The following is a 12,552-nucleotide window of genomic DNA, read 5'->3' on the forward strand; positions in this document are numbered from 1 at the left end:
AGAGCATTAGGAGGTCATGTTCATGGGCTGAGCAGTGTGTGCAGGTAGCCAGCCACTGAGGACCGCAGGACCAGCCAGACAGGAAGTAGAGAAGGAAGATGAGCCAAGGTGGGCTGGGTATGGCTTCACACTGGTCTCAAAGACCACCCCACCGCCAACTGTCCCTGCCCATTGCGGGTTGGGGTAGGAGGGCATCTTTCACTCACTCCTCCCTTTCCCCTCTGGAAAGATGGTTCTGAACAGCTATCAGCCACCATCTGCCTCCAGGGAAATGCTTCCATCTCACAGATAGGAAATTGAGACCCAAGCAAGCTAATGTGGCACTAGACCCTGGCTTCTGATAGAGTTCCCTACGGAAGGATAGGGCCCTCGGCTCCTAGAATTTAAGAGGCCTGAGCCTCTGGGTGCGATCCGGGTGTCTCCCAGGAGACCAGGAAGGAGCAAGGCTTTGAGTCGGACTGATCTGAGTTCACATCTAGGCCAGGTGCCTCAGGGCGTGTTCAGCCCATTAGCTTCCTGTTCCGACCCCCCTCTATTGTGAAACGGGAGTGGACCAAACTGAAGATCTGAGGGCTGCACTGATTAATGAATGCCAAGTGTGGCCTGGGTAGCCCACTGAGGCCAGAAAGGGAAGGGATTGCTTCAGGTTCCTCATGAACAGCAAGCAAACTACCCGGGTACTCCTGTAGCAAGGTTTAAAGATTAACGGCAGTTTCCCAGGCAGGACTCCCGTGGGCAGGCCCTGGCTGGAGGAGCAGGTTTCCCCGCCCTTCTCTATGCCTAAGACTTGTCTTAAGGCCTTTACTGGCCACACAGTGCTGGGGGAGGGTGGACACTCTTCCTGTGAGGTGCTGGGCCTGGCTCTCAGCCGCTTGCAAGAACTTACTGAGTCTTGTCCTTGCAGTGCCACATTCAGTGATGTCAGATTGATCATCTGGCTTCAGCTTGGGAGAAAGTACAGTCTACTTGGGAAATAAGGAAATTTGACAAGTCATACCTTAGCTTTTTCTTCCAGAGAGTTGGTTGTTAAATATTTGCCAACATATCACTGCATCCATCCCAGAAGTTCAACAGAAAGGTCTGGGCGCTTCTAGAACTAAGACGAAAGAAAGCTTCAAAGTGGGGCTGGAGAGATGCCTCGGTGGTTAAGAGCACTGGCTGCTCTTCTAGAGGACCAGGGTTCAATTCCCAGCACCCACATGGCAGCACACAACTGTCTGAACTCCAATTCCAGTGGATCCGACACCCTCACACAGACATTCATGTGAGCCAAACACCAGGTGTACGTTAAAATTTTTAGAAAAAGAAAAGAAAGCTTCAAAGCACAAACTCTGGAGCCACTGGCTTAGGTTGAAGCCTCAACTGTACCACTTTAAATACACAAATGACCTAGAGCGTGCTATTTTTCTAAGGCTCACTAATGCCAACACCTGCAAAATGGGTAAGGACAACCCAGCCTCAGAAGGCTCCCATGAGGGTGCCAAGAGGTGAGGTAGGTTTGCGCATGGAAGTCCTCACAGCCTTCCATGAAGAGCGGTGTTGACTCTCTTGCTGATGCCACCCCCCTCCTAGAGCTGTCTCTAGCTTTGGGGGCAGAGTGACAGCCGAGGTTCTCAGAGGAAAAGGGCAGCACGACAGCTTCATTATTGAGCTTGGAGTACCTTTTATTTGTACCATCCCTGTGCACCTCAGACTGTAACCTCCACCAAGAATTCCTGCCCCTGTCACCGGCTTCCCCACCCTCCCAGGCCCTCCAGACCCTGGGGGCCATGACCCCCAGGATATGCATCTAAACATGACCTTGATAGAGGCACAACTCAAGTCCATCTGAGACCCATAGAGTGGTCACTGGCCAGCTGGCTGTGGAAAACACACTGCCATGGTATCCACAGACGAGTCCCAACACTTTTTATGGCGGACTATGACCCTCCTTCTTTGCACCTTAGTTTATTTGTCTGTCTCATGGGAGCAACCAATCCGGCATGTTTTAGAATATAGTGGGAGCACTGATGGGTCAGGCCTGGCAGACGAATGAGTGTGTACATTATTTTGGGTCTGGCCTGGCAAACGAATGAGTGTGTACCTTATTTTGCTTTTTGTTAATAAAACAGCAACTTACTGGGTGTGGTGGTGCCCACCTGTCATCCCAGCACTGAGGAGGCAGAGGCAGGAGGATCTCTGTGAGTTCGAAGCCAGCCCGGTCTGTAAAGCAAGGCCAGAACAGCCAGAGATACACTGAGAAACCTTGTCTCGAAAAACCAAAACCCAAAATCAATCAATCAGTCAATCAGCAATTTACTGCTTTCTTCATGTCTGCATGTCATTATTATGAAACATTCAGGGCCAGACTTAGAACATTAGCAGGGGCTGTCTCCCAGCACCAATTACTAGCACATGGCAGGCGCTCCCCAAACCTTCTCCACCCACAGGTAAGTCTCCCTCTGTAGCCCACACTAGCCTCCCTCAAACTTGACAACCCTCCTGTCTCAGCCTTCCAAAAGCAGAGTCACGAGCAGGAGCCATCTTGCCTGTATCTGGCAGGCTCTACCTGTGTGGATGTTGTCAAAAAGGACAGCACGTCCAGAAAGTGGAGGATGAGGCAGCGGTCAGAGGGCTTGCTGTACACACAAGAGGACCAGAGTCTGGATCTCCGGCCAGCCACGGGCCAGCCTCATAGGTGTAAAACTGCAGAGGTGGAGGGTGGGGAGAGATGAATCCTAAGAACTCACTGGCCAGCCCAGCTAGCCCAAAAAGTGACATTCCAGTTTAGTGACAGACCCAGCCTCAAGGGAATAAGGCGAGGGACAATCAAGGAAGACACTGGACAGCCCGCTCTGGCCTCCACATATGCACTCACAACATGGACACATTGGTTCCTTTTCCCTCTATAGAGGTAAAAGCCTAAAGACAGAGTACAGGATGGAAACACTATAGATGCTGGCCCCACACACCCATGGCAGTGGTCAAGGATGTCCCTGGTATGGGATCAGGCACGATTCCTGTCCTCACTAGACATCCTGGTGGCCCTAGTCTATGATAGCTAATGTGCAGAGCCCAGCCTGAGCCTAGCTCATGCCCTCTGAGTAGTCGCTGGGAAACCAGACCCTTCTCAGTCTCCCAGAGGGATTTCAACTCAACCCCACCATACCCTACATGGCCTCTGTGTGTGCCCTCTATGTCAAGCTACCAGGCTGGAAACTACAGGATAGGGTGGGGCATGTGGGCAGGCTCCAGGCACCAGGCTCCAGCCTGAAGCTGTTAGATGAGGTTGGCCTTTCCTCCCTGGTCCAGGACTTTACAGTTTATACAGGGCTGTCCAGATTGGCCCCTGCCAAGTCTCCTTGCCTGTATGTCAAGCCTGCTTTCTGCTGTGCCTCATTCCAGCCCTGGGCCTTTGCAAGGCCTAGTATCTGCCCCATGCCCCAGTCCTATTTCTCTTCCATTGGTACGCTAAGCTTTTAGTAGATCCCAGGGTCTGGGTCTGGGTCTGGGAATACAGCAGTGAGTAAGCCAACCCTGCCGAGTGAGTTAGAAGAGCCTGAGGTAAGGAGCAGAGGCAAGCACAGTGGGCTAAAGGGACATGGTGGGGCAACCCAGCATGTGTGCAGTCTGAAGAGTTGGTGACCAGGTGACAGTAGGTCAGGGCACATATGCAGGCAGAGGGGCTATGTGGAGGTCTCGGGCCACACACACACTCTCACAGCTGGGGCTATTAGTGGGACAGTGTTAGCGGAGCACAGAACAGTGCTATGCTAGGTGTAGGAGGTAGCCGGTAAGGGTAAGGCTAAGGTGAGCCTGGGGTGGGGCCCAAGGATCCTTGGGCCTTTCCTGCAGCTCAAGGAGAAGCCAAGACCAGCTAGTGTTAGAAAAAAGCTAGTGTAAAGCTCTGCTTTCCTCCCAAGAGAAGTGAGACCCCCATAGAGCAGAGAAATAGAGAAATTTAGTAGGGCCGGGCATAGTGGCACACGTCTTTAATCCCAGCACTCAGGAGGCAGAGGCAGATGGATCTCTCAGAGTTCAAGGCCAGCCTGGTCTACAAAGTGAGTCCAGGACAGCCAAGGCTACACAGAGAAACCCTGTCTCAGGGGGAAGAAAAAGAGAGAGAGAGAGAGAGAGAGAGAGAGAGAGAGAGAGAGAGAGAAAGAAAGAAAGAAAGAAAGAAAAAGAAACGTAGTAGGGACAAATGAAAGGTGGGAAGGACGCAAGAGGAAACCTTCTGTTGATGGCAGGCCAGAGGGCAGGAACACGGGTGAGGCAGATGCCTGGGCTTCTACGGTGTGTGTGTGTGTGTGTGTGTGTGTGTGTGTGTGTGTGTGTGTGTGTGTCCGAGAACATGACCACAGATCTGTGCTCTAGGAAATGAGGCCAACTTCCTGTGTGCCAGAAAATAGCCAGAGCCATGAACACCAACTATTGAGAGAGGCTGGGCACCGAGAGGCAGGGAGCACCAGCAGGTCCCTCCGAGGACCAGGGAAGAGATGGAATAAACGTGGAATCAAACGCAGACGGGACTCTCATCTGTCAGCCTAGCCACGCAGGCAGCTGAGGCCAAAGACCAATCTGTCCCTGCTTCAGCTACAATGATAAGATTAGCCTGGGCAATTCAGTGACAGCCCTGCCTCAATATGAAATGTAAAAAAAAAAAAAAAAAAAAAAAAGACCGGGATTTAGCTCAGTAGTACCTTTGTTTAGCATTTATGAGGGTTCCCAGTGCTGGAGGAGAAACCAAAAAGATTAGATTTGCTTGTAGGAAAGAAGGGAGACGCCACGTCTCACCAGGCGCCCCCACCCCCAAAGCCAAGAACCAAGAAACTCAATGGCTTCCCCTATCACTCCCCTCAGGGCCTAGAGGGGAGAAGCCCTGAGAGGGTCAGACAGCTCACCAGGGTCACCCAGAGCAGAGGGGTGGAGACCTCTAGCCCAGGCCTCCTTCATCCTCTAGAATGTCTGTAAAGACACATGAAAGAAATCAGGCCCTTGATATCCCGGCACACACACCCCCGCCCAAGCCTGACCAGAGGGCAGAGAGGGCAGGCAGGAAGTCTGCTAGAGAATCCTCCTCAAGTGAGAGCAACTTAGAAACCTGCTGAGAGAAAGGGCACAGGCCGTGGGGATGGGGGATTCCGGCTTGGGGTGGGGTGATAATTACAAAGACAATGCGCTCGCTGACAGTGCCTACGTGTAGAGAACAGTTCTCTGTTCTTCACTCGGAGAGGGTGAGATACTGTCTTTCCCTGGAACGGATGAGAAAAGAGTCTCAGATTCGGTAACATGACTGGTGATGCGGTGTGGATGTGCAGATGTCAGGCATCCCTAACGCTCAGATTAGGACCCAGACGCCCGAGTTGGCTCCTCTGTAGTAGCCTCCTATTTTCCACAGGCCGAGGCACTGATGCACCGGGGAGACAGAAAGCAGCAATGTTGGAGTGTTCAAAAGAAAAATGCTACTGTTCCCCCAATGAGGAAGATGTGCCGGATCCTGTCCCAGCGAGAACGCGGAGGGCAGCTAACTGGACAGTGGGCACACCCGACTAATACTTCCTCAGGTCAGGCGACCGAGGTCAGTGTTAGCAATGCCCAGTCACCTTGATAACTTGTGTTCCTGGCATGGTGACATAAGAACCGTGTGTCCCTGTGTTCTCACTCCTAGATTTAAGAATCTTGAGTAAACCGGGCGTGGTGGCGCACGCCTTTAATCCCAGCACCCGAGAGGCAGAGGCAGGCGGATCTCTGCGGATCTCTGTGAGTTTGAGGCCAGCCTGGTCTACAAAGCAAAGCCAGAACAGGCAGGGATACACAGAGAAACCCTGGCGGGGGGGGGGGGGCGGCGCGGTGGTGATAAAATCTTGAGCAAAAGAGGAGGCAGACAGATTCCAAAGCACAGTCCATCTGTGGGGCAAGTCAGGGCAGGAGCGCAGAAGCAGGAGCTGACATGGAGGAAGCCGTGGAGAGTGTACCCACAGTGGGCTGGGCCCCCCAACACCAATCACTAACCAAGAAAATATACCACAGACTTGCTCACAGGCCGCTCTGGTGAGAGCCATTTTCCAATTGAGGTTCCCTCTCTCAAAATGACACTAAGCTGACATAAAATGAGCCAGCAAAACCTTCCTTCTAAAGCCGGGGAAACTGAGGACTAGAGAACAGAGTGACTAGTCCAAGATCATATTGCAAATTCATAACAGAATTGAGACTAGAGCCGGGCGTGGTGGCGCACGCCTTTAATCCCAGCACTCGGGAGGCAGAGGCAGGTGGATCGCTGTGAGTTCAAGGGCAGCCTGGTCTACAAAGTGAGTCCAGGACACCCAAGGCTAACACAGAGAAACCCTGTCTTGGCGGGGAGGGGGAAAGAATCTAGTCTAGAACTTAGAATCTATATCACAAGAACTTATTAACTGCCTACTGTATACAAGACACCTGTTCATAGGCAGGCGATTCCATTGGCCCTTTCTCAGCAGGCTTATGTTACCGCCTGAAGAAGCCACCAGGTATGTGCTAAGCATAAAAAGGCCCCCAGCCTCCCCAGACCACGCCCCCAGTGCCCTCGCTCCCATCTCTTTGACTGCCTATCTGCCTATCTGCCTCTATCTCTCCCCCATGTTTCCTCTCCCCTCCCCCCAATTAAACCCCTCACACCAGATCCATTCCTTGTAATTTTTCAGGGGTACACCTTGGCACAGCCCGACAAAGATAACCTCTCATTCGCATTTTTATCATATCAAGACCAGTCTGGGGGCCCCCTAATAGTGAAGGGAGTGGGGAGGGTCTGAACCAGGTCTCCAAGGATACAGGCCTGCCTTTTTGGGGGATTTCCAAGCACAAAAGAGGAAACACTGTACAGAGGGCTCAGTGCCCTGGAGAGCCTGGCCTTGCCATCGGCATATCATGTGACTTTCAGAGCCCCATGTTGCTCGGTAGTGAAATGCTCAGGATAGATGACTCTGGGCAATGCTGTGACAAACCCTGCTGTGTGACACTGAAAGGCCTAGCTCATCCTGAGTACTGGGTGTGGTCTGGGAGCTTCTGGAACTCAGCGGAGGACTACTTTTCACTTGACCGTGTTAGGGATGCCTGAAGAGCCTCCCAGACAACTGACCTTTGGGTAGGGTCTTGCTAGCTTGCTAGCCGCAGCCCCAGCTCAACCACGACATGGTTCCCCCAAATGAGGAGGCACAGCAGGCCACAGTCCCTGGGATTCTCCAGGGCAGGACAGCAGAAGTTACGCTGGGGTTCGGGGCAGACACCAGGCCTGGGGAAACTCAGGGCTTGGTGGGAAGCCAGCCCTGACTCCCACCCACCAGCTGATCAGGAGTACTGCTTCCTCCCTCTGCTCTAGTTCAGGGGTTACCAGCTAGGCTGGGGGGGTAGGGGGAATGGAGGGATGGGGGGGTGGGCCAGAGGCTGAGTCTGGAACCTCCCAGTCCTCCCTCCCAGTCCTCCCAGTCCTCCCAATCCTCCCAGTCCTCCCTCCCAGTCCTCCCAGTCCTCCCAGGCCCACTGCTGCTGGAGCGTCCCACCGTCTTATCTCTATCCTGAATGCCCATCCATTCTGCCTTAAAAGTCTGCTGGTGAGCTGGGCTCGGTGGAGCCCACTTTTAATCTCAACACTCGGGAGGCAGAGGCAGGTGATCGCTGTGGGTTCGGGGCCAGCCTGGTCTACAGAGCCAGTTCCTTCCAGGACAGCCAGGGCTACACAGAGAAACCCTGTCTCTAAAACAAAACAGCCGGGCACGGTGGTGGCACATGCCTGTGATCCCAGCACTCAGGGAGGCAGAGGCAGACAGATCGCTATGAGCCTGCCTGGTCTGAAAGCAAGTCCAGGGCAACCAAGGATATATACAGAGAAACCCTGTCTTGAAAAACCAAAACAAGGCTGGGCATGGTGGCGCACGCCTTTAATCCCAGCATTTGGGAGGCAGAGGCAGGCAGATCACTGTGAGTTCGAGACCAACCTGATCTACAAAGTGAGTTCAGGACAGCTAAGGCTACACAGAGAAACCCTGTCTTGAACCCCGCCCCCCCATGTGTGAAAAAAAGAAAGAAAGAAAAAATGGGGGGCTGGAGAGATGGCTCAGAGGTTAAGAGTGCTGCCTGCTCTTCCAAAGGTCCTGAGTCCAATTCCTATCAACCATATGATGGCTCACAACCATCTACAATGAGATCTGTTCCCCTCTGGCTGGTGTACATGCAGGCAAAACACTGTGTATATATAATAAATAAATAAATCTTTAAAAAAAGAAAGAAAGAAAAGAAAAGAAAAAACAAAACAAACAAAAACAAGTATGTGTTATAGATCCCTCCCACCTTGCCTCTGCTGGTCCAAGGTCACCTTGAACCCCTCCTGGAAGTCTTCCACAGAGGCTCCTCTGTGTCCACCCACTCCTCTGCCTTGTCAGGGCCTGTACTGGATTAGGAACAGATGCAGCAGTTGACCAGACTACATTCTATGTGTGGGGACCTCAGACTTCTGCAGCCTGTACACAGAGTAGCCTTAATGAGTTCCTCCACAGCTCAGGGAAGAGGTACTGTCCACGGACGGGTCCTGGAAGTAACTGGGGGACCAGATAAGGAAGACCATCATACCCTACACTAAGTCACCCAATTCAACCCTGTGCCAACAAACATCTTCATGTAGGGACCAGTGAAGTGCATACACAGGGCTCCGATATGGGTTTTTTGTGAAATGGGGACCAGAAGGTGGCTGGAAAGTGTGGCTAAAAGCAGCTTTAGAGACTAGGTTTGCATCCTGCCTCACTCTGGCTTCTCTCATTCGCTTGCTGAGGATAACTAGTGGCGATGATGATGATGACGAAGATGATGATTTATCATCACATTTTATTTACTTTCTGTAAGTGTGTGTGTGTGTGTGTGTGTGTGTGTGTGTGTGTGTGTGTGTGTGTGTGAAGTTCGGAGGACAGCTTCTTTCTGGCCAAGCATGGTGGTGCACACCTTTAATGCCAGTACTCAGGAGGCAGAGGCAGGCAGATCTCTGTGAGTCGGAGCCTAGGCTGAGCCACTTAACAAGTTCGAGGGCAGCCAGGACTACGTAGAGAGGCCTGGTCTCAAAAATAAAATAAAATAAAACAAAACAAAATAAAATAAAATAAACAAAGCAAAAAATAAGCATGACAGAAGAGTGAGTTCTTTTACACTATGTTGGTGGCAATTGCCTTGACCCACTGAGCCATCTTCCTGGCCTTTGTGGCAGTGGTTGTTTAAGGCCTGGTTTTTCTGGAGGAGCAGCCAGGGCTCTTCACCACTGAGCCATCTCTTCAGCCCCTGGGTGTTGTTTTGTTTTGTTTTTTTGTTTTGTTTTTAAATAATATACAGTGATACAGAGTGTCATGTAGCCCAGGCTGGCCTCAAACTCACTATGTAGCCGTGGATAGCCTTGAACTGTGGGTCCTCTCACCTCTACCTCCAAGTGCTGGGGGTCATGTGCCCCCAACACCTGACTAAAAGCCGGGACACGATTGTTTGAAGAAGTGAAGCTCTTTTCGTTTCAAGGTTTCCACGGTGAATTTAAGTTCTTGCACCACAGAAAATACTGTGAGTTGTTACCCTTCAGCCGGGAGCCCAGGTATGCGGCTCAGTGGTAGAGCACTGTCAACTATGACCAATACCCTAGATGCCATCTCAGAACTGCGAAAATTAATATTAAAAACAAAAGTTACCGGGTGTGGTGGCACACGCCTTTCGTTTTAGCACCCACTAGACAGAGGCAGGCAGATCTCTGTGAGTTCTGGGCTAGCCTGGTCTACATAGTGAGACTCTGTCTAAAAGACAAAAAAAGAAAAACCATAAATAAATAAAAATAAGTTGTTCAGCATGCTGAAGCTCATAGCCTGCTCACCGTTTCACAGCCCCAACTTCCTAGGAGCCAAAGTCCTCTGGTGTCTATTTGATAAATTTGGCCCTTCCCTCTTCCCTTCCTCGGGGCTCCTCAGATTCACCTAGGAGGGGCATCTAGTTTTGTTGCTTATTTTGCTCCAGGTCTGGTTCTGCCTGCTGCGGGGAGTAAATCCTTAGGGAGTGCTCGGGTTTTCTTCTGTGATGTTTTAGGACCTGGCTCTACACCTTCCCTGTGTCCCTGGACACCGAGTCACTGTCTGAAAACCCTCTGGGAAGAAATGGGTTCTGAGTCCTGGAACCCTTGGCCCTGGCCCGGGGTTGGGGAAGGTTGACCTGGGGAAGCCCTGTTCAGTGGATTCTCTGCTTCTTAGTCCAATTTCTCTTGAGGTAGAGCGGAGACTGATAGTGTTTAGGTGTGCCCCAAAAGACAAGCGTAGAGACCAGGAGGAAGGGCAGTGAGAGAGGGCAAAAGTTTAAGGAGAACCAGCCTGCAAGTGTGTGCGGCCCTCACTTCATAAAAAGAGCGCGGGAAGAGTCAGAGTAGAGAGAAAAGGAGACGACGTGTCGCAAGGCAGGCCTGTCAGCTTAGAATGGCAGGCGCCCTGATTGAGTGCAGGGAACAGTTTCTAGACCCTGACACGTGACCCTCCCTCTCTTTTCTCCTACGGAGTGAGCAGGAGGGTGCGCTCAGTACCCCTCCTGGAGGTCCCGCCTGCCCCTCCTCGGCTTGTGGTTGTTTTCTTCTCAACAGCCTCTGTGCGTGGGTTCATCTCTGTTTTACATGCAGTTTATTTTAGCGCTTATCAGACATATGACCTTGCAGGCGAGTTCGGCTCCTAGTTATTTTTTTCCTCTAAACTACAAGTTTAAGGGGAGACGGGTAAGGGAGGGCATCCTAGCAGAAGCTGATGGGGGTGGACAGTTAGACAGCAGGCACGAGCAGGGTCTAGTGTTTTCTGTTCATCTAAGCTGGCCCAAGGTACCTTTGGAAAATGAACCATCAGGTTTCACTTTGAAAAAAAAAATTAGGTTTATTTATTTGATGTGCGTGAGCGCTTTGCCTGAATGTGTGTCTATGTACCACATGTGTGCCCATCCCTGGAGAAGTCAGAAGAGGCTGTCATGGGCGATCCCCTGAGATTGGAGTTCTGGATGTTTGTGAACCACCACGTGGGTGTTAAGAACCAAACCTGGGATTTCTTTAAGGGCAGCAAGTGTTCTTAACTGCAGAACCATCTCTCCAGGCCCCAGATTTCTTTTCTTTTCTCTTCTCTGCTCTTTTCTTCTTCTTCTTCTTCTTCTTCTTCTTCTTCTTCTTCTTCTTCTTCTTCTTCTTCTTCTTCTTCTGTCTCTTCTTCTTCTTCTTCTGTCCTGACCTCACTTTGTAGACCAGGCTGGTCTCGAACTCATAGAGATCCACCTGCCTCTGCCTCCCGAGTGCTGGGATTAAAGATTGCACCATCACTCACAGGGCTGGATTTCTTTTCTTACACCTCACACTACCGCTGCAACTCAGCTGTGCAGCCCCTTCCCCTCACACTGGCCCCAACTAGGGATGACTACGCCACCATTTCTGGAACTTGGGCTTGTCGCGCCCAAGGTGCCCTCTATTGTAACCACCTCTGTTGGTCTCTTTCAGAACACTCAAACAGCCACCACCCCAGGTCTCCTTCCGGTTCCCTCCAGTGGGTCCCAGTGCTGCCCCAAACCCAGGCCTACATGTAAGACGCCACACAGGGCCTGGTCAGCCTGGTTCTCCCTCCACCTACTGTTTCGCATTTGTGCTTTCACCTGCCTCCTCTCTGCTGACCTCTGCTCAGCTCCTCATGGCTCCTGGGCTCTCTCTCTCTCTGGGTCTCCAAGGCTGGGTCCTAGTCTCAGGGATTACATCTGTATCTCTCGATGTGACCCACGTGTTGTCCCAGCATGCCAAGAGTGCCAGGGGAGAGGTTGCTCTCCCCCTCCACCCTCCCCACCCCCCCCCACCCCACCCCCGTTAGCTTTGGGCCCCAGCACTGTTCCGACCACATCCTGACACAGACCAGACCTGTTGCAACAAGAATCTGACCCCGGGTTCCCCTGCATGGTGGGAGCGCTGCCAGGCAAGCTCAGCCCTGGCCTGAGGCTATGTATCAGCTCTGGTTCCCGGAGTGGGAACGCAGCCAGCTACTCCATCTTGTGTCTTGCCTCACCTTCTCCACAGCCCCTGCCAGTTCAGGGAGCAGCTGCAGGGTGGGAATCCCTGAGGAGCCTGGAAGAAGCCCAGGTCTGTGACAGTAACTAAGGCCACTGGTCTGACTATGAACATATGCTTGAGTTGGGGTGCTCGGAACCAGCAGGGGGAGTCCCCTCCAAACCCCAAATTTGAGCTCTTTGCGGCCTGTGCTCATCTTTCCATCGCAACTCCAATAACTGGGCATTATTAAAACCATCCAATTGGTCAATTCGCTCACCGGCCCTTGAGCTGGCTCCACCTGCAGGGCCATAGGGCAGGGCTGTTTGACTCAGCCAACTCCTCAAACCCTGTGGAACTCTCTGCCTCAACACAGAGAACCTTGCCCCTAGGAGAACGCAGGGGAGGGCTAGGCTGGGCAGTTCCACCTAGGACCAGTGCCAGGTGCTATACCAGGCAGGCCCTCTTCCTGCCATGGGCACAGGAAACTCCATGTCAAAGAGGATGAAGCACTTCTGGTCAAAGCC

This window comes from Acomys minous (assembly GCF_964271855.1).
Source record: "Acomys minous genome assembly, chromosome: 3".
Classification (NCBI taxonomy): Eukaryota; Metazoa; Chordata; class Mammalia; order Rodentia; family Muridae; genus Acomys; species Acomys minous.